General features: G+C 43.4%; 1 protein-coding gene across 9 annotated transcripts in view; it reads right to left on the bottom strand.

Moving 5' to 3' along the window:
* The window catches only part of Plc21C (Phospholipase C at 21C), a 613,502-nt gene that overhangs the window by 263,556 nt on the left and 328,330 nt on the right, over nt 1-21,616 (bottom strand). The window lies entirely within an intron of this gene.

The raw sequence follows: 21,616 nt of genomic DNA, 5'->3' as shown, positions 1-21,616 counted from the left end.
GTCAGTCTTTGTGTATGGGCTCCAGGAAGTTGAAGGGGAAACATATGAAGCAAGAAAACAAGGGGAAAAAAAGGCAATTGAAAGCATCATGAAAGCAATAGGAGAAGACGACATGACCCAGCTGGAAAATTTTCGGAGAATAGGGGGGTTTGTAAAAAAAAGAACCCAGCCAGTGAAAGTGACCTTCAAGGCAGAAGTGACTTGGAACAGGATCCTGCAGGAGAAAGCACGATTAAGGGACATGCCAGCATACAGGAAGGTGTATCTCAACCGCGACAGAACACAAGAAAGGCAGAAACTGAGAGAGATGGTACAAAGGCGAAAGGAGGAAAGAGAGGGGATGGAGAAGACAGACAGGAGACCCCAGACCCAGGAAGAAGATCAAATACAGCCTCCCTCACAACTTCCTATAGAAGCCTCCCAACCAGGTCAACCCCAGTGCAACCAAACACTCTAAATCAAAACACCCATGCCACATCCAATGCCCCCACCCACTACATTACAAACTCCACCCCCACAGCAACAACCCAAAGTTCCTTACCAGGTCTCCCACTTCCCAACCCCAATATACCTCCCAAACCACAGTCTTAGAAAAGAAGTTGAAGGTGTGGTATACAAATGCAGATGGAATAACAAATAAGTATGAGGAGTGGCATGAAAGAATCAAGGAGACATCCCCAGACATAATAGCACTCACAGAAACAAAACTCACCAGAATAATAACAGATTCAATCTTTCCATCTGGATATCAAATCCTCAGGAAAGACAGAGGGAGGAGAGGGGGAGGAGGAGTTGCACTGCTCATTAAAAACCAGTGGGGTTTTGAGAAAATGGAAGGAATGGATGGCACGGGCGAAAGGGACTACTTAGTAGGAACAATCCAGTCTGAGGGACATAAGGTGATAATTGCAGTAATGTACAACCCACCACAGAACTGCAGGAGGCCAAGAGAAGAATACGATGAGAGCAACAGAGCAATGATCGACACACTAGCCGAGGTGGCCAGGAGAGCACACACGGGGGGAGCAAAGTTACTAGTTATGGGTGATTTCAATCACAAGGAGATTGACTGGGAAAACCTGGAGCCCCATGGGGGTCCCAAAACATGGAGAGCCAAGATGATGGATGTGGTACTGGAAAACCTCATGCATCAACATGTTAGAGACACTACCAGAGAGAGAGGAGAGGATGAACCAGCAAGACTGGACCTTGTATTCACCTTGAGTAGTTCGGACATCGAGGGTATCATGTATGAAAGGCCCCTGGGAGCTAGTGATCATGTGGTTCTGTGCTTCGACTACATAGTTGAGCTCCAAGTGGAGAGAGTAGCAGGAATAGGCTGGGAAAAACCAAACTACAAAAGGGGGAACTACTCAGGCATGAGGAACTTCCTTCAAGACATTCAGTGGGAGAGGGAACTGACAGGAAAACCAGTACAAGAAATGATGGACTATGTGGCAACAAAATGCAAGGAGGCAGAGGAGAGGTTTGTTCCCAAGGGAAACAGAAATAATGGGAAGAACATAACGAGTCCTTGGTTCACCCAAAGGTGTAGGGAGGCAAAAACTAGGTGTACTAGAGAATGGAAAAGGTACAGAAGACAGAGAACTCAGGAAAATAAAGAAATTAGCCAGAAACGAATATGCACAGATAAGAAGGGAGGCTCAGAGACAATATGAAAATGACATAGCATCAAAAGTAAAGACTGACCCGAAGCTGTTGTACAGCAACATCAGGAGGAAAACAACAGTCAAGAACCCGGTAATCAGACTGAGGAAGGGTGATGGGGAATTCACAAGAAACGACCGAGAGGCATGTCAGGAGCTCAACACAAGATTTAAAGAGGTATTTACAGTGGAAACCAGTAGGACTCCAGGAAATCAGAACAGGGGGGCACACCAGCAAGTGCTGGATGAGGTACATATAACCAAGGAGGAGGTGAAGAAGCTGCTATGCGAACTTGACACCTCAAAGGCGGTGGGACCAGACAACATCTCTCCATGGGTCCTGAAAGAGGGAGCAGAGATATTGTGTGAGCCATTAACAAAGATCTTCAACACATCATTTGAAACTGGGCAACTCCCTGAGGTATGGAAAATGGCAAATGTAGTCCCAATTTTTAAAAAGGGAGACAGACATTAGGCACTAAACTACAGACCTGTATCACTAACGTGTATAGTATGCAAGGTCATGGAGAAGATCATCAGGAGGAGATTGGTGGAGCACCTGGAAAGAAACAAGTGTAAAATTGACAACCAGCACGGTTTCAGGGAAGGAAAATCCTGTGTCACAAACCTACTAGAGTTTTATGACAAGGTGACAGAAGTAAGACAAGAGAGGGAGAGGGGTGGATCGACTGCATATTTTTGGACTGCAAGAAGGCCTTCGACACAGTTCCTCACAAGAGGTTACTGCAAAAGCTAGAGGATCAGGCACACATAACAGGAAAGGCACTGCAATGGATCACAGAATACCTGACAGGGAGGCAACAACGAGTCATGGTATGCGACGAGGTGTCAGAGTGGGTGCCTGTGACAAGCGGGGTTCCACAGGGGTCAGTCCTAGGACCTGTGCTGCTGTTGGTATATGTGAACGACATAACAGAAGGGATAGACTCAGAAGTGTCCTTGTTTGCAGATGATGCGAAGTTAATGAGGAGAATCAAATCGGATGAGGATCAGGCAGGACTACAAAGAGGCCTGGTCCAGCAACTGGCTCCTTGAATTTAACCCTGCCAAATGCAAAGTCATGAAGATTGGGGAAGGGCAAAGAAGACCGCAGACACAATATAGTTTAGATGGCCAAAGACTGCAAACCTCACTCAAGGAAAAAGATCTGGGGGTGTTTACCTGGAGTTTACCTGGAGAGAGTTCCGGGGGTCAACGCCCCCGCGGCCCGGTCTGTGACCAGGCCTCCTGGTGGATCAGAGCCTGATCAACCAGGCTGTTGCTGCTGGCTGCACGCAAACCAACGTACGAGCCACAGCCCGGCTGATCAGGAACTGACTTTAGGTGCTTGTCCAGAGCCAGCTTGAAGACTGCCAGGGGTCTGTTGGTAATCCCCCTTATGTGTGCTGGGAGGCAGTTGAACAGTCTCGGGCCCCTGACACTTATTGTATGGTCTCTTAACGTGCTAGTGACACCCCTGCTTTTCATTGGGGGGATGGTGCATCGTCTGCCGAGTCTTTTGCTTTCGTAGTGAGTGATTTTCGTGTGCAAGTTCGGTACTAGTCCCTCTAGGATTTTCCAGGTGTATATAATCATGTATCTGTCCCTCCTGCGTTCCAGGGAATACAGGTTTAGGAACCTCAAGCGTTCCCAGTAATTGAGGTGTTTTATCTCCGTTATGCGGGCCGTGAAAGTTCTCTGTACATTTTCTAGGTCGGCAATTTCACCTGCCTTGAAAGGTGCTGTTAGTGTGCAGCAATATTCCAGCCTAGATAGAACAAGTGACCTGAAGAGTGTCATCATGGGCTTGGCCTCCCTAGTTTTGAAGGTTCTCATTATCCATCCTGTCATTTTTCTAGCAGATGCGATTGATACAATGTTATGGTCCTTGAAGGTGAGATCCTCCGACATCATCACTCCCAGGTCTTTGACGTTGGTGTTTCGCTCTATTTTGTGGCCAGAATTTGTTTTGTACTCCGATGAAGATTTAATTTCCTCATGTTTACCATATCTGAGTAATTGAAATTTCTCATCGTTGAACTTCATATTGTTTTCTGCAGCCCACTGAAAGATTTGGTTGATGTCCGCCTGGAGCCTTGCAGTGTCTGCAATGGAAGACACTGTCATGCAGATTCGGGTGTCATCTGCAAAGGAAGACACGGTGCTGTGGCTGACATCCTTGTCTATGTCGGATATGAGGATGAGGAACAAGATGGGAGCGAGTACTGTGCCTTGTGGAACAGAGCTTTTCACCGTAGCTGCCTCGGACTTTACTCTGTTGACGACTACTCTCTGTGTTCTGTTAGTGAGGAAATTATAGATCCATCGACCGACTTTTCCTGTTATTCCTTTAGCACGCATTTTGTGCGCTATTACGCCATGGTCACACTTGTCGAAGGCTTTTGCAAAGTCTGTATATATTACATCTGCATTCTTTTTGTCTTCTAGTGCATTTAGGACCTTGTCGTAGTGATCCAATAGTTGAGACAGACAGGAGCGACCTGTTCTAAACCCATGTTGCCCTGGGTTGTGTAACTGATGGGTTTCTAGATGGGTGGTGATCTTGCTTCTTAGGACCCTTTCGAAGATTTTTATGATATGGGATGTTAGTGCTATTGGTCTGTAGTTCTTTGCTGTTGCTTTACTGCCCCCTTTGTGGAGTGGGGCTATGTCTGTTGTTTTTAGTAACTGTGGGACGACCCCCGTGTCCATGCTCCCTCTCCATAGGATGGAAAAGGCTCGTGATAGGGGCTTCTTGCAGTTCTTGATGAACACAGAGTTCCATGAGTCTGGCCCTGGGGCAGAGTGCATGGGCATGTCATTTATCGCCTGTTCGAAGTCATTTGGCGTCAGGATAACATCGGATAGGCTTGTGTTAATCAAATTTTGTGGCTCATAAAAAATTCATTTTGATCTTCGACTCTCAGTCTGGTTAGCGGCTTGCTAAAAACTGAGTCATATTGGGACTTGAGTAGCTCACTCATTTCCTTGCTGTCATCTGTGTAGGACCCATCTTGTTTAAGTAGGGGCCCAATACTGGACGTTGTTCTCGATTTTGATTTGGCATAGGAGAAGAAATACTTTGGGTTTCTTTCGATTTCATTTATGGCTTTTAGTTCTTCCCGCGATTCCTGACTCCTAAAGGATTCTTTTAGCTTAAGTTCGATGCTTGCTATTTCTCTGACCAGTGTCTCCCTACGCATTTCGGATATATTGACCTCTTTTAGCCGCTCTGTTATTCTTTTCCGTCGCCTGTAAAGGGAGCGCCTGTCTCTTTCTATTTTACATCTACTCCTCCATTTTCTTAGAGGAATAAGCCTTGTGCATACATCGAGTGCCACCGAGTTAATCTGTTCTAGGCATAAGTTGGGGTCTGTGTTGCTTAGTATATCTTCCCAGCTTATATCGGTTAGGACTTGGTTTACTTGGTCCCACTTTATGTTTTTGTTATTGAAGTTGAATTTGGTGAATGCTCCCTCGTGACTAGTCTCATTATGTCGGTCTGGGGCTCCCGCATACATGTCTGAACCTCAATTATGTCGTGATCTGAGTATATTGTTTTTGATATGGTGACATTTCTTATCAGATCATCATTGTTAGTGAAGATGAGGTCTAGTGTATTCTCCAGTCTAGTAGGCTCTATTATTTGCTGGTTTAAATTGAATTTTGTGCAGAGATTTAAAAGCTCGTGTGAGTGTGAGTTTTCATCAGAGCTGCCTCCTGGTGTTATTACTGCAACAATATTATTTGCTATATTCCTCCATTTTAGGTGCCTTAAGTTGAAATCCCCCAGGAGCAAGATGTTGGGTGCAGGAGCTGGAAGATTTTCCAGACAGTGGTCAATTTTTAACAGCTGTTCCTGGAATTGCTGGGATGTTGCATCCGGAGGCTTGTAGACTACCACAATGACTAGGTTTTGGTTCTCGACCTTTACTGCTAAAACTTCCACTACATCATTTGAGGCATTAAGCAGTTCTGTGCAAACAAGTGAGTATAACACCGAGCATATCTCCTGAGGTGCACATCAATCAGATAACTGCTGCAGCATACGGGCGCCTGGCAAACCTACGGATAGCGTTCCGATACCTCAGTAAGGATTCGTTTAATTAAGACTCTGTATACCATTTACGTCAGGCCCGTACTGGAGTATGCAGCACCAGTTTGGAATCCACACCTAGTCAAGCACGTCAATAAATTAGAGAAAGTGCAAAGGTTTCCAACAAGACTAGTCCCAGAGCTAGGGGATTGTCCTACGAAGAAAGGTTGAGGGAAATCGGCCTGACGACACTGGAGGACAGGAGGGTCAGGGAAGACATGATAACGACATATAAAATACTGCGCGGAATAGACAAGGTGGACAAAGACGGGATGTTCCAGAGAAGGGACACAGACACAAGAGATCACAATTGGAAGTTGAAGACTCAGATGAATCAAAGGGATGTTAGGAAGTATTTCTTCAGTCATAGAGTAGTCAGGCCGTGGAATAGCCTAGAAAGTGACGTAGTGGAGGCGGGAACCATACATAGTTTTAAGACAAGGTACGATAAAGCTCATGGGGCAGGGAGAGAGAGGACCTAGTAGCAATCAGCGAAGAGGCGGGGCCAGGAGCTGTGACTCGACCCCTGCAACCACAAATAGGTGAGTACATACACCCAGACCCCCTCCCCACACACACCATCCTCCGTCAAGGCAACTCATCCTCCTCTATAACAACCCCTCTACTATGGCAACCCATCTTCCGCTATGAGAACCCATCCTACGTCATAACCCATTCTAAACGCAATCCATCCTTCGTAATGAAAACCCATCCTCTGCTATGACCATCCATCCTCCGTCATGGCAATCCATCCTACGTCATGGCAATCCATCCTACGTCATGGCAACCCATCCTACGTCATGGCAACCCATATTACATCATGGCAACCCTACAGAGGCGTCGCTAGGGTTGGTGTCACACGGGGTGGCATCTTTGGTGTCACCCCCATGAAATCCAAGGGCGGGGGGATAGGGGGAGTAAACTCCAGTTACATCACTGCTGCATGGCCAGTTACATCACTGCTGCATGGCCAGTTACATCACTGCTGCATGGCCAGTGATTAATGTTTAGCAATGAGAACGTTTAAAGGCCATAAACCGAACTTTATTAATAATAAAATAAATAATCGTAGTAATATTGAGGAAACATAAACTCAAATACCATTTTGAGTACAGGCAACAGATCCAACATTTATTCATCTTCAACAATTAAAAAACAAAAACTTGAAAAAAAATAAAGAAAAACACTAGTTCCAGTTTAACCTTGTGTACAAGTAACATCTCAAAGAATCTGATATTTCATTTCCTTGCCTTCAATCCTGCAAATGATTGATTTTCCCTATATAGGCCTATTTGTACTCTGTAATCCTATAATAGGGTATATAGAAACGAAGAATTTTTCTCTTAGGTTGTTGCAGCATGGTTTTGGTCATTAGTGTTACCTTCTCTAGAGGCTCTATGGTGTCACCCCTTAAATGGTGTCACCCGGGGTGGCCCGCCCTTCCCCTTACGACGCCCCTGGGCCAACTCATGCTCCGTCATGGCAACCCATCCTCTGCTATGAAAACTCATCCTCTGTCATGGCAACGCATCCTCCGCTATAATCAATTCTCCGTCATGGCAACCCATCCTACAGTGGCAAGAAGTCATCAAGCTTTCACCGAGACAACGTTTTGAGCAGTGGATTGCTTTATCAAGTTGATAAACCTCTGCCTAGAGCGAAACGTTGTGGATCATAAGAAGGAACACTGCAGCAGGCCTACTGGCCCATGCGAGGCAGGTCCAATTCTCCCACCGGCTTAAGACAATGCCTTGACCTAGTCAGTGTATGTATGTATAATGTTCGCCAAGACCGTAGTCCTGGCTCAGAGAACCGACAAGTCTGACAGGTTTGTAGATGAATGGTTCAGAGAACCGACATGTTGATAAATTAGACACATGTGCAACTCTTGCGTATCTTTATTGAGGAAACGTTTCGCCACACAGTGGCTTCATCAGTCCATACAAAGGAGAATCTTGAACAGGAGGAGAATGAGGCAATCAATTCTTCGCTTGCTTAATTCTTGGGCACGACCTACTTCCACATTGAACAAATGTGACACCACCTATGACTGCTGCACCTCTCCTACCAACGGTTTATAAGCTCCTTCTCCGCACGTATGCCGTATTCTATTCAAGATTGATGGACTGACCACATCGACTCAAGGTTGAGGGACTGATTACCTCATTCTCCTCCTGTTCTTCAAGATTCTCCTTTGTATGGACTGATGAAGCCACTGTGTGGCGAAACGTTTCCTCAATAAAGATACCCAAGAGTTGCATATGTGTCTAATTTATCAACATGTCGGTTCTCTGAACTATTCATCTACAAACCCATTCATAAGAACATAAAGGAGGAACACTGCAGGAGGCCTGTTGGCCCATACTAGGCAGGTCCTTTAAATTCATCCCACTAACAAAACATTTGCCCAACCCAATTTTCAATGCCATCCAAGAAATAAGCTCTGATGTGAAAGTCCCACTCAAATCCAACCCCTCCCACTCATGTACTTATCCAACCTAAATTTGAAACTACCCAAAGTCCCATCCTCAATAACCCAACTAGGTAGAAATAAATGGTATTAAATACCGACACAGTGGAAATATAAACACATATGCAGTATAATGTGATCCTTTATTGACAACGTTTCACCCACACAGTGGGCTTTTTCAAGTCACACAGATCTACCTGGGGTGGAAGGTACGGGAGTATTTATAGTCATGTTCAGAATGTTGAGGTCAGGTGGAGAATGCTGCATCTGATGATCTACCTGGTGGGGTTATAGAGTCTTGGGTAGCTTGGCAGGGGTATTGGACAAGTTGTGAGTAGACCTTCTGCAGTGTTCTATGTTCTTATGTGGGATAGCGATGAAGAAGTTTCTTGGCGAGTGGTTCAGCTATGTTATAGAAGCCGTTGTTCTGGTTGAAATTGTTGGTTATAGAGATAAGCGATGATTCCAGGATTCTTCGGTATTGAGTGTTGTCTTCTGTGGCGATAAGTCTTGAGTTTCTGTAGTTAATTAAATGGTTGTGTGAATTGCGATGTTGTACACAGGCATTCCTTGTATCGTCAGTCCTGCTTGCATATTGGTGTTCTGAAATACGTATTTGGAGGTCTCTTGATGTTTCGCCCACATATAATTTGTTGCAGTCATTACAAGGGATTATACATACCCCTGCAGAGGATGGAGGCTTGTCCTGTCTACTACTGGTGATGTCCTTGATGGTCGTGGTTGTGGAGGTAGATACTTGGAATGATGTATTGGAAAAGATGTTGGAAACATGTTTGGCAATGGAGTTGGTGGGGAGGACTATGTATCTCTTCTCGGCAGTGTCTTCTCTGGGTGTATTGAAGATGTTTAATGCCCGCCGTCTGCAGTCTCTGATGAAGTGATGAGGATAGTGGAGTTTAGAAAATACTTGTTCAATTATAGTGCATTCTTCCTCAAGGAACTCATTGCTGCAGATTCTGAGTGCACGCAGGAAGAAGCCTATAATTACACCACGTTTGGTTTTGGTGTCGTGGTGAGAGTAGAAGTGGAGAAGATCGTTTTGGTTGGTGGGTTTTCGATAGACTTTAAAACGAAGTTCGTGGTCAGCTTTGCAGAGCAGAACATCAAGTGTGTTGTCGACTTCTTCAAGTGTGAACTGGATTGAAGGCTCGACCTGGTTGAGCTTGTCTTGGAGAGCTTGAACGTTGAAGCGTTTAGGAGTTATGAGGAGAATGTCGTCAACATAACGGAGCCAGGTGACAGACGAAGGAATAATGGTGGAGAAACGTTCGGCTTCTAGATGTTCCATGTATAGGTTCGCCAGGACCGCACTGAGTGGCGAACCCATGGGTAGTCCAAAAGTTTGCTGAAAGAGGTGATTTTCGAAAGAGAAACACGTAAAGCCAACACATAGTTCAACAAGGTCGATGAAATCGCTGGCTGGAATGGGAAGATCAAGTGAATCGTCAATTTTCCTGCGCAAGAGATCGATGGCTTGTGTAGTAGGTACTTTGGTGAATAGGGAAGTCACTTCAAGGCTGGAAAGTTTCTTGTTCCTGATGTTGATGTTGCGAATGCGATTGAGAAGATCACCCGAGTGTTTGAGATGTGCTGGACTGATAGTGCCCAAGAGTTTAGAGAGGTGTTTTGCGAGAATTCCTGAGAGCTGGTGGGGAGCACTGCCTATTCCCGAGGATATGGGCCTCAGTGGGATACCAGGCTTGTGAGTTTTTGGCAGGCCGTACATTCTGGCAGGTCTGGGGTTGCTTGGGATGGTGTGCAGAAGTTTCTTCCCTTGTTCTGAGCCCCTCAGAACTGAACACATCGACTCAAGGTTGAGGGACTGATTACCTCATTCTCCTCCTGTTCTTCAAGTTTCTCCTACGTATGGACTGATGAAGCCACTGTGTGGCGAAACGTTTCCGCAATAAAGATACCCAAGAGTTGCACATGTGTCTAATTTAACAACATGTCGGTTCTCTGAACCATTCATCTACAAACCTGTCAGACACTGCAACTTCTTGGGATCTTAATACTTAGGAATTCTTCGCTTGCCTAATTCTTGGGCACGACCTACTTCCACATTGAACAAATGTGACACCACCTATGACTGCTGCACCTCTCCTGCCATACGGTTTATAAGCTGCTTCTCCGCTCATATGCCGTATTCTATTCAAGATTGATGGACTGAACACATCGACTCAAGGTTGAGGGACTGATTACCTCATTCTCCTCCTGTTCTTCAAGTTTCTCCTACGTATGGACTGATGAAGCCACTGTGTGGCGAAACGTTTCCGCAATAAAGATAACCAAGAGTTGCACGTGTGTCTAATTTAACAATATGTCGGTTCTCTGAACCATTCATCTACAAACCTGTCAGACACTGCAACTTCTTGGGATCTTAATACTTAGGAATTCTTCGCTTGCCTAATTCTTGGGCACGACCTACTTCCACATTGAACAAATGTGACACCACCTATGACTGCTGCACCTCTCCTGCCATACGGTTTATAAGCTGCTTCTCCGCTCATATGCCGTATTCTATTCAAGATTGATGGACTGAACACATCGACTCAATGTTGAGGGACTGATTACCTCATTCTCCTCCTGTTCTTCAAGTTTCTCCTACGTATGGACTGATGAAGCCACTGTGTGGCGAAACGTTTCCGCAATAAAGATACCCAAGAGTTGCACATGTGTCTAATTTATCAACATGTCGGTTCTCTGAACCATTCATCTACATGTATAAAGCTGCAGTATGACTTCTGGACTTCTGTTGCTTACACTTCTTGATATAAATCCCAGTAATCTATTTTCCTTATTACGTACGCTTAGGCATTGCTGTCTTGGTTTAAGGTTGCTGCTCACCATAACCCCCAAGTCCTTTTCGCAATCTGTATGGCTAAGTTCTACATCGTTAGGTAAGACACATATGCAACAGTTAGGTATCTTTATTTCGAAACGTTTCGCCTACACAGTAGGCTTCCTCAGTCGAGTACAGAAAAGTTGATAGAAGCAGAAGATACTTGAAGACGATGTAATCAGTCCATCACCCTTAAAGTTTTGAGGTGGTCAGTCCCTCAGTCTGGAGAAGAGCATTGTTCCGTTGTCTGAAACAATATGAAGTTGAAGTGACAGGATGGAGCCTTTTATAGTGCCAGGAGGTGAGACGTAGGTTGCGTTGGGAGGGCAGGTCCCTCTCAAACCCAGCCGTTCTCACTAGTAGAGATTGTCGAAGTTGATGGTCTGTACCAAGATACCCTTGTGTTGCAGTGTCTGACAGAATGAACATTAAAATGGTATAAAATACCGACAATCTGTCGGTATTTTATACCATTTTAATGTTCATTAAGTTCTACATCATTTAACTTATAAGTACTAGGGTTATGGGCACTCCCAAGCTTCAGAACCTTGCATTTATCTACATTGAACTGCATCTGCCACTTTTCTGACCAAGAATAGAGTTTGTTTAAATCCTCCTGAAGTTCCATAACATCTACGTTTGAATCAATTATCCTACCTATCTTTGTGTCATCGGCGAATTTGCTCATATCACTAGTAATTCCCTCATCAAGATCATTGATATATATTATAAACAACAACGGGCCCAAGACTGATCCCTGTGGAACGCCACTTGTTACAGATCCCCACTCGGATTTAACCCCATTTATGGACACTCTCTGCTTCCTGTCAGTGAGCCATGACTCGATCCACGAGAGCACTTTTCCCCAATGCCATGAGCTGCCACTTTCTTTAACAGTCTATGGTGCGGAACTCTATCAAAAGCCTTACTAAAATCTAAGTAAATAATATCAAATTCTTTATCGTGGTCAACAGCCTCAAAAGCTTTACTGAAGAAAGTTAATAAATTAGTTAGACAAGACCGGCCTCTTGTGAATCCATGCTGAGTATCATTAATCAAGCTATGCTTATCGAGATGGCTTCTTATAATCTCAGCTATTATTGACTAGTAATTTACCTACAATTGAGGTCAGGCTTATTGGGCGGTAATTTGACGGTAACGACTTGTCCCCTGTTTTAAAAATAGGAATTACATTAGCCATCTTCCACATATCAGACACTACACCTGTTTGAAGAGATAAATTAAAAATATTAGTTAATGGTTCACAGAGTTCCATTTTGCATTCCTTAAGAACCCTTGAAAAAACCTCATCAGGACCTGGCGACTTATTTTGCTTCAGTCTGTCTATCTGCTTCACAACCATTTCACTAGTGACTGTGATGTTACATAATTTATCTTCTTCTAGCCCACTATAAAAATTAATTACTGGAATATTGTTAGTGTCTTCCTGTGTAAAAACTGAGAGAAAATAATTATTAAAAATCGAGCACATTTCATTCTCTTTGTCAGTAAGGTGCCCATAGTTATTTTTAAGGGGACCTATCTTATCTCTAACTTTTGTTCTATAGACCTGGAAAAAACTTTTTGGGTTAGTTTTAGAATCCCTAGCAACTTTAATTTCATAGTCCCTTTTAGCTTTTCTTATCCCCTTTTTAATGTCCCTCTTAATGTCAATATACTGATTCATAAGATGACCCTCACCTCTTTTGATACGCCTATAAATTCCTTTCTTATGCCCTAGTAGATATTTGAGCCTATTATTCATCCATTTTGGGTCATTTCTATTTGATCTAATTTCTTTATATGGGATAAACGTTCTTTGAGCAGCATGTATAGTGTTCAGAAAACTGTCATATTGATAGCTCACTTCGTTACCCCAGTCAACAGATGATAAGTGTTCTCTAAGCCCATCGTAATCTGCTAAGCGAAAATCTGGGACTGTTACTGAGTTATCGCTACTATCGTACTTCCATTCAATGCTAAATGTAATTGATTTGTGGTCGCTAGCACCCAGTTCCTCTGAAATTTCTAAATTATTAACAAGGGATTCATTGTTTGCCATAATTAAGTCAAGCAGGTTATTTCCCCTTGTAGGTTCTGTCACAAACTGCTTCAAAAAACAATCCTGAACTACTTCTAAGAAGTCGTATGATTCTAAATTCCCAGTCAAGAAATTCCAATCAATATGACTAAAGTTAAAGTCTCCTAGAATTACTACATTATCGTGCCTTGTGGCCTTAACAATTTCCTCCCATAGTAGTCTCCCTTGGTCCTTATCTAAGTTTGGGGGACGGTATATCACTCCTAAAATCAGTTTTTCATGCCCCTCTGAAAATTCTATCCAAACAGACTCTGTATGTGTTACTTCAGACTTAATACCCGTTTTTATGCAACAGTTCAAGCGATCTCGGACATACAATGCCACCCCACCCCCCTTCCCGATACTTCTATCTACTTGGAATAATTTAAAACCCTGAATATGACATTCCGCAGGCATGTCCCGACTTTTTTAATTAAACCACGTCTCAGTTAAGGTAAATACATCAATGTTACCTGCACTAGCAACTAATCTCAACTCGTCCATCTTATTCCTAGCACTACGGCAATTAGCATAATAAACATTGAAAGACTCTCCTTTCTCTTTACCCTTCCTGCTCATTTCTGTTTTTCTACTAAACCTATTACTGTCCTTATCACCCAAAGTCATTGGCTTTTCAATATCTACCTCGTTCTGCTTATTACTAGTTCCCCTAGAACTCGTAATATTACTACACTGGGACTTCACTGTTTTCCTGCCAAAACCCATACCACTAACTATTCCTAGTTTAAAGTCCTAACTGCTCCCTCCACTGCAGTTGCCAGTGCTACCACCCCAGACTTAGATAAGTGAACCCCATCCCTGGCATACATGTCATTTCTGCCATAGAAGAGGTCCCAGTTGTCAACGAATGTTACCGCATTTTCCTTACAGTATTTGTCCAGCCAGTAATTGACACCAATTGCCCTGGACAACCATTCATTTCCAACTCCTCTCCTTGGCAAAATACCACATATGACAGGGTTCCCACCCTTACTCCTAATTATTTCTATTGCTGACCTATACCTGCTAATCAGGTCTTCACTCCTACGTCTGCCAACATCGTTGCCTCCAGCACTGAGACAGATAATAGGATTGCTCCCATTACCTCTCATGATGTCATCCAGACGGCTAACAATATCCTCCATCCCAGCCCCAGGAAAGCAAACTCTCTGTCTCCTACTCCTGTCCTTCAAGCAGAACACCCTATCCATATACCTAACTTGGCTATCCCCAACAACAACAATATTCTTACCTTCCTTGGTGTCGTTCGTCGTGATGTTCCCAGTAGTCGACTCACATTCCTCGGGTAGCACTGAGAATGTATTAGATGTTTCCACAACAGTTTCCATGGCAGTCTCTTTCTTCTTCATTGTTTCTACCTTTCCATTCGTCTTCTTGATCGTCAACTTCGTTCCCTGCTGTCCAGCCACTGACCAGTTTCCCTTCTTGACCTGAGGACTCAAAACAGGAGGACTACTACGAATCTTCTTGTTTTCCTCGGTCAGTCGCCGAATCTCCAACTTCACCATCCTCAATTCTTCCTTAAGCTGTTGGTAAAGTTGCTCGATGGAGGGCATCTTGCTTCAATTCGTAGAGAGCGCACAAACAGGTCTTCACAGAGCTAAGTACATGTCAACACTGTATTTATCCAACCTATTTTTTAAACTACGCAACGTCTTAGCTTCTATGACAGTACTCGGAAGTTTGTTCCACTCATTAACAGATCTATTACCAAACCAGTGTTTTCCTATATCCTTCCTGAACTTGAATTTTTCCAATTTAAAACTATTCCTGCGAGTCCTGTCTATGCTAGATATTTTTAGTACACTATTTACATCCCCTTCATTTATTCCTGTTTTCCATTTATACACCTCAATCATATCCCTCCCTAATTCTACGCCTTTCTAGAGAGTGCAGATTCAGAGTCCCTCAGTATATCCTCAAAGGGAAGATTTCTGATACATGGGAACAACTTTGTCATCCTCCTCCGTATGTTTTCCAGTGCATTTATATCCAGTCCGTAATACGATGACCAGAACTGTGCAGCATAATCTAAATGAGGCCTAACCAAAGTAAAAGCTTGTTCTATATATAAGCTATGTTTCCACACACGCACGTCTGTGTTACTCTCTCCAACCAATTTTATACAACCACTTAGCCCACACTAACCAAAAATTTGTTTATTGGTACCGACGACGTTTACCAGTGACGATGTTTACTAGTGAAGGTGTTTACCAGTGAAGGTGTTTACCAGTGACGATGTTTACTAGTGAAGGTGTTTACCAGTGACGATGTTTACTAGTGAAGGTGTTTACCAGTGAAGGTGTTTACCAGTGACGATGTTTACTAGTGAAGGTGTTTACCAGTGACGATGTTTACTAGTGGTGGTGTTTACCAGTGACGATGTTTACCAGTGAAGGTGTTTACAAGTGAAGGTGTTTACCTCTAAAGGTGTTTACCTCTAAAGGTGTTTAAAAGTGACGATATTTATCAGTGACAGTGTTTACCAGTGACGATGTTTACCAGTGACGATGTTTGCCAGTGACGGTGTTTACCAGCGACGATGTTGACCAGTGACGATGTTTACCAGTGACGATGTTTACCAGTGACGGTGTTTACCATTGACGATGTTTACCAGTGGTGTTTACCATTGACGATGTTTGCAAGTGAAGGTGTTAACCAGTGAAGGTGTTTACCAGTGAAGGTGTTTACCAGTGACGATGTTTACCAGTGAAGGTGTTTACCAGTGACGATGTTTACCAGTGAAGGTGTTTACCAGTGAAGCTGTTAACCAGTGAAGGTGGAAGATTGAGACACTTATGCAGCACATGGGAATCTTTAGTCAGGAAACGTTTCGCCACACAGTGGCTTCATCAGTCCAATACAAAGAGGAAGGCGTAAGGAAAGGAAGAGTATGAGGTAATCAGTCCCTCAACCTGGAGTCGATGTGTTCAGTCCATCAATCTACAAGATTGATGGACTGAACACATCGACTCCAGGTTGAGGGACTGATTACCTCATACTCCTCCTTTCCTTACGCCTTCCTCTTTGTATTGGACTGATGAAGCCACTGTGTGGCGAAACGTTTCCTGAATAAAGATTCCCATATGCTGCATAAGTGTCTCAATCTTCAACTTGTCGGTTTTTCAAACCATTCATCACACCAGTGAAGGTGTTAACCAGTGAAGGTTTTTACCAGTGACGGTGTTTACCAATAACGGTGTTTACCAGTGACGGTGTTTACCAGTGACCATGTTCACCAGTGAAGGTGTTTACCAGTGACGATCTTTACCAGTGACGATCTTTACCAGGTGTTTACAAGTGACGATGTTCACCAGTGACGGTGTTTACCAGTGACGATGTTTACCAGTGACGATGTTTACCCGTGACGGTGTTTACCAGTGACGATGTTTACCACTGACGGGTTTACCAGTGATGGTGTTTACCAGTGAATGTGTTTACCAGTGACGGTGTTTACCCCTGAAGGTGTTTACCAGTGACGATGTTTACCCGTGACGGTGTTTACCAGTGATGGTGTTTACCAGTGAAGGTGTTTACCAGTGACGATGTTTACCAGTGACGATGTTTACCAGTGAAGATGTTTACCAGTGACGATGTTTACCAGTGACGGTGTTTACCAGTGACGATGTTTACCAGTGACGGTGTTTACCAGTGAAGGTGTTTACAAGTGGCGATATTTACCAGTGGCGATGTTTACCAGTGACCAAGTTTACCAGTGAAGATGTTTACCAGTGAAGGTGTTTACCAGTGACGATGTTTACCAGTGAAGGTGTTTACCAGTGACGGTGTTTACCAGTGACCATGTTCACCAGTGAAGGTGTTTACCAGTGACGATCTTTACCAGGTGTTTACAAGTGACGATGTTCACCAGTGACGGTGTTTACCAGTGACGATGTTTACCAGTGACGATGTTTACCAGTGACGGGTTTACCAGTGATGGTGTTTACCAGTGACGATGTTTACCAGTGACGGTGTTTACCAGTGAAGGTGTTTACAAGTGGCGATATTTACCAGTGGCAATGTTTACCAGTGAAGGTGTTTACCAGTGACCATGTTTACCAGTGACGATGTTTACCAGTGGCGATGTTTATCAGTGAAAGTGTTTACCTGTGACGATGTTTACCAGTGAAGGTGTTTACCACTGACCATGTTTACCAGTGACGATGTTTACCAGTGGCGATGTTTACCAGTGAAGGTGTTTACCTGTGACCATGTTTACCAGTGACGATGTTTACCAGTGGCGATGTTTACCAGTGGCGATGTTTACCAGTGAAGGTGTTTACCTGTGACCATGTTTACCAGTGACGATGTTTACCAGTGGCGATGTTTACCAGTGAAGGTGTTTACCTGTGACCATGTTTACCAGTGACGATGTTTACCAGTGACGATGTTTACCAGTGGCGATGTTTACCAGTGAAGGTGTTTACCACTGACCATGTTTACCAGTGACGATGTTTACCAGTGGCGATGTTTACCAGTGAAGGTGTTTATCTGTGACCATGTTTACCAGTGACGATGTTTACCAGTGAAGGTGTTTACCAGTGACGATGGTTTACCAATGATGTTTTCAATGAAGGAGTTTACCAGTGATGCTTACCAGTGCTTACTGGTGTAATCAACCAGGTTGTTGGTGTTAGATACATGCAGTTCAACACAGGCACCACAGTCCAGCTGATCAAGGAAGGTGTCTGTTGATAATTCCCGGTGTGTATAAAAGAAAGATGTGTGTAACATACTTCAGTAGTCTGGTTGTAGCATATGTACTTCAGTAGTCTGGTTGTAGCATATGTACTTTAGTACTCAGGTTGTAGCATATGTACTTCAGTACTCTGGTTGTAGCATATGTACTTCAGTAGTCTGGTTGTAGCATATGTACTTTAGTACTCTGGTTGTAGCATATGTACTTCAGTAGTCTGGTTGTAGCATATGTACTTCAGTAGTCTGGTTGTAGCATATGTACTTCAGTAGTCTGGTTGTAGCATATGTACTTCAGTAGTCTGGTTGTAGCATATGTACTTTAGTACTCAGGTTGTAGCATATGTACTTCAGTACTCTGGTTGTAGCATATGTACTTCAGTAGTCTGGTTGTAGCATATGTACTTCAGTAGTCTGGTTGTAGCATATGTACTTTAGTACTCTGGTTGTAGCATATGTACTTCAGTAGTCTGGTTGTAGCATATGTACTTCAGTAGTCTGGTTGTAGCATATGTACTTCAGTAGTCTGGTTGTAGCATATGTACTTCAGTACTCTGGTTGTAGCATATGTACTTCAGTAGTCTGGTTGTAGCATATGTACTTCAGTAGTCTGGTTGTAGCATATGTACTTTAGTACTCTGGTTGTAGCATATGTACTTCAGTAGTCTGGTTGTAGCATATGTACTTCAGTAGTCTGGTTGTAGCATATGTACTTCAGTAGTCTGGTTGTAGCATATGTACTTCAGTACTCTGGTTGTAGCATATGTACTTCAGTAGTCTGGTTGTAGCATATGTACTTCAGTACTCTGGTTGTAGCATATGTACTTCAGTACTCTGGTTGTAGCATATGTACTTCAGTACTCTGGTTGTAGCATATGTACTTCAGTACTCTGGTTGTAGCATATGTACTTCAGTAGTCTGGTTGTAGCATATGTACTTCAGTACTCTGGTTGTAGCATATGTACTTCAGTAGTCTGGTTGTAGCATATGTACTTCAGTAGTCTGGTTGTAGCATATGTACTTCAGTACTCTGGTTGCAGCATATGTACTTTAGTACTCTGGTTGTAGCATATGTACTTCAGTAGTCTGGTTGTAGCATATGTACTTCAGTAGTCTGGTTGTAGCATATGTACTTCAGTAGTCTGGTTGTAGCATATGTACTTCAGTACTCTGGTTGTAGCATATGTACTTCAGTAGTCTGGTTGTAGCATATGTACTTCAGTACTCTGGTTGCAGCATATGTACTTTAGTACTCTGGTTGTAGCATATGTACTTCAGTAGTCTGGTTGCAGCATATGTACTTCAGTAGTCTGGTTGTAGCATATGTACTTCAGTACTCTGGTTGCAGCATATGTACTTCAGTACTCTGGTTGTAGCATATGTACTTCAGTACTCTGGTTGCAGCATATGTACTTCAGCAGTCTGGTTGTAGCATATGTACTTCAGTAGTCTGGTTGCAGCATATGTACTTCAGTAGTCTGGTTGTAGCATATGTACTTCAGTAGTCTGGTTGTAGCATATGTACTTCAGTAGTCTGGTTGTAGCATATGTACTTCAGTAGTCTGGTTGTAGCATATGTACTTCAGTAGTCTGGTTGTAGCATATGTACTTCAGTAGTCTGGTTGTAGCATATGTACTTCAGTAGTCTAGTTGTAGCATATGTACTTCAGTAGTCTGGTTGTAGCATATGTACTTCAGTAGTCTGGTTGTAGCATATGTACTTCAGTAGTCTGGCTGTAGCATATGTACTTCAGTAGTCTAGTTGTAGCATATGTACTTCAGTAGTCAGGTTGTAGCACATGTAGTGCAGTAGCCAGGTTGTACCATAGTTCAGTAGCCAGTCTTGGTCTCCTTACATTTACAGAGTTATCGCTGAGTGTGCTCATAGCACCCCTGCTCTTCACTGCGGGTATTCTGCACCATCTGTCAAGCTTCGTGCAATAAGTTAGGTGCTTACCTGAATTGATATGAGCCATGAAGGTTCTCTATACATTTTCCTGTTCTGAGATTTTCCCTGCTTTAAAAGAGGCTGGTAGTGTGCAGAAATATTCTAGTGTAGAAAGAACAAGTAATTTATTTTCTCATCAGTGGCTTGGCATCTCTTATTCTAAAGGTATTAGTTATCCAGCTTATTAATTTTCTTACCTTTGTGAGAGCACAACTGCTGTCGTCCTTGAACATAAGACCTAATGCTGTCACTCTTAAAGTCCCTCACATTTATCTATCTACTGAGTGGTTTGAGTTTGTTTTATACTCCGTTCCGGTTTTTTATTGTTTATTTTGTCCAGAGCAAGGTAAGTGAAATTTCTCCTCAACGAAAATCATTGTTTCCTCTGGCCCCTCGGAAGACCTGTTAATATCAGCTTAGAGATTTGTTGTAGCCTCAGTGGATGTCACTCAAATTCCAGTATCTTGCGCAAGGATGTTGCACACGATACTGGAATTTGAGTGACATCCACTGACTTGTGTCTGTCGGATGTGAGAGAGAGAGAGAGAGAGAGAGAGAGAGAGAGAGAGAGAGAGAGAGAGAGAGAGAGAGAGAGAGAGAGAGATTATTATTATTATAATCAAGGGGGAAGCGCTAAACCCGGAGGATTATACAGCGCCTGGGGGGGGGGGATATGTGGAAGGCAGTCAGGCTTAATTCGGGGAACTGGAGCACAGATCCAATTCCCTAAATCAAGAGCCCCTCACCAACATCAAGGAACCTTCCCTGAGGGGAGAGAGAGAGAGAGAGGGAGAGAAAAAGAGAGAGAGATTATTTTGTTAATAAAATTCTCTGCCTGCTTTTCCATATATTCCACTTGCACACATTTAATGTTCAACTACACCAGGATCACACTTGTCGAAGGTTTTGACATTGTATATATACATTTGTAATTTGTCTTCCAGTGCATCAAAGTCCACGTTAATGGTGTAGCAACTGCAAGAGGCAGGATCAGCCTCCTCTACAAAGATGCCGTGGTATGTGCAACTGTTGTGATTCCACGTGTTTTGTTCTCTGATTTTTTAAACTGTTTTTAAAGATTTCAAAATGTGGGACGTCAGTGCTATCGGTCTATTTTTTTTTTTTTTGTAAACTGTCTTGATGCCACATTTGGAGTAGGGCCATATCCACTGGACTGCGTGCAACCAGCAGTAACAGCCTGGTTGATCACGCTCTGATCCTCCAGGCTGCCTGATCTAAGACCTAGCAGCGGGGGCACTGACCCCCCGGAAACGTCCTTCAGGTATTTTTCAGAGTTTGCAGGATTTTTCTACCCTAGAAAAAGGGCCTGACGTACTGTACTTTCTGACCCCTGGTCAACTATTCTGTTGGTGTTAGCGGCCCACAAACAACAGCCTTCACAACCGTTCTGATCAGGCTAACTGAAAAATATCTGCCTTCAGGTGTGTGAGTAAATTTTAATGGTGCGGCTTTGCCTTGACAATATCCAGCCTCGGGTGTGCAAGCAGAGTTTAGTATAGTTGAATAAGATGTTTCTCTACTAAGGAGGGAGTTCCTGCATGTTGGTGAGTGGCTCTTGATTCAAGAAGTTGTACTCACCTTCTCTTCCCTCGGATCAAACTTCCTTAACCCTCCCCTCCCCCCAACACTTTTTCCATGGAGTTGTGCATAACCTCCTACGTGTTTAGTGCTTCCCCATGAAATAAAATTATAATACCCGAATCTCCCATTTAAATTCATTGTATTACAACTACGAATTTAGCGCTTCCCATAAAA

The sequence above is a fragment of the Cherax quadricarinatus genome, chromosome 67, assembly GCF_038502225.1.
Source record: "Cherax quadricarinatus isolate ZL_2023a chromosome 67, ASM3850222v1, whole genome shotgun sequence".
In the NCBI taxonomy this organism is placed as follows: domain Eukaryota; kingdom Metazoa; phylum Arthropoda; class Malacostraca; order Decapoda; family Parastacidae; genus Cherax; species Cherax quadricarinatus.
This window is presented reverse-complemented; position numbering and strand designations above follow the sequence as displayed.